The sequence below is a fragment of the Penaeus monodon genome, chromosome 30 (assembly GCF_015228065.2).
Source record: "Penaeus monodon isolate SGIC_2016 chromosome 30, NSTDA_Pmon_1, whole genome shotgun sequence".
NCBI lineage: Eukaryota > Metazoa > Arthropoda > Malacostraca > Decapoda > Penaeidae > Penaeus > Penaeus monodon.
Genome location: NC_051415.1, coordinates 29,187,806 through 29,188,176, shown reverse-complemented (window position 1 = coordinate 29,188,176; position 371 = coordinate 29,187,806). Strand labels below are relative to the sequence as shown.

Genomic DNA, 371 nt, shown 5'->3' with positions numbered 1-371 from the left:
AAAACGGATATCAAAGACCACTACATCCTTCGCCTTTGCAAGCTTGGAATCCTTGAGTGAAGAAAGAGGAAAGGTGTAGGGCGTACGAGGGACTTGGACACAGGAGATAGAGATGACCTTTACGCCTGCGATGCTTGCCTGATCTACTATACAATGCATGGACGACCTTTCCAGGGGATGTGATTCACCGGCCACGTCAGCTCTGGAAAACTACGGGCAAATGGAACGAACAAGGGGAGATGGGGGGTGAGAGAGGGAATGGGGATAGTATAAAAGCAAATATAGATCTAAGGGAGGCGGTATAAGTCATTTGGAGTTTTCGAATGTATTAAGAGTGGAGAGGTATGTTTGGGTTTGATAGAGATAATCAT

General features: G+C 46.1%; 1 protein-coding gene across 1 annotated transcript in view; it reads right to left on the bottom strand.

The window, feature by feature from the left end:
• Positions 1-371, bottom strand: part of LOC119592397 (alpha-mannosidase 2C1-like) — a gene marked incomplete in the record, with an annotated part of 33,450 nt that overhangs the window by 12,010 nt on the left and 21,069 nt on the right.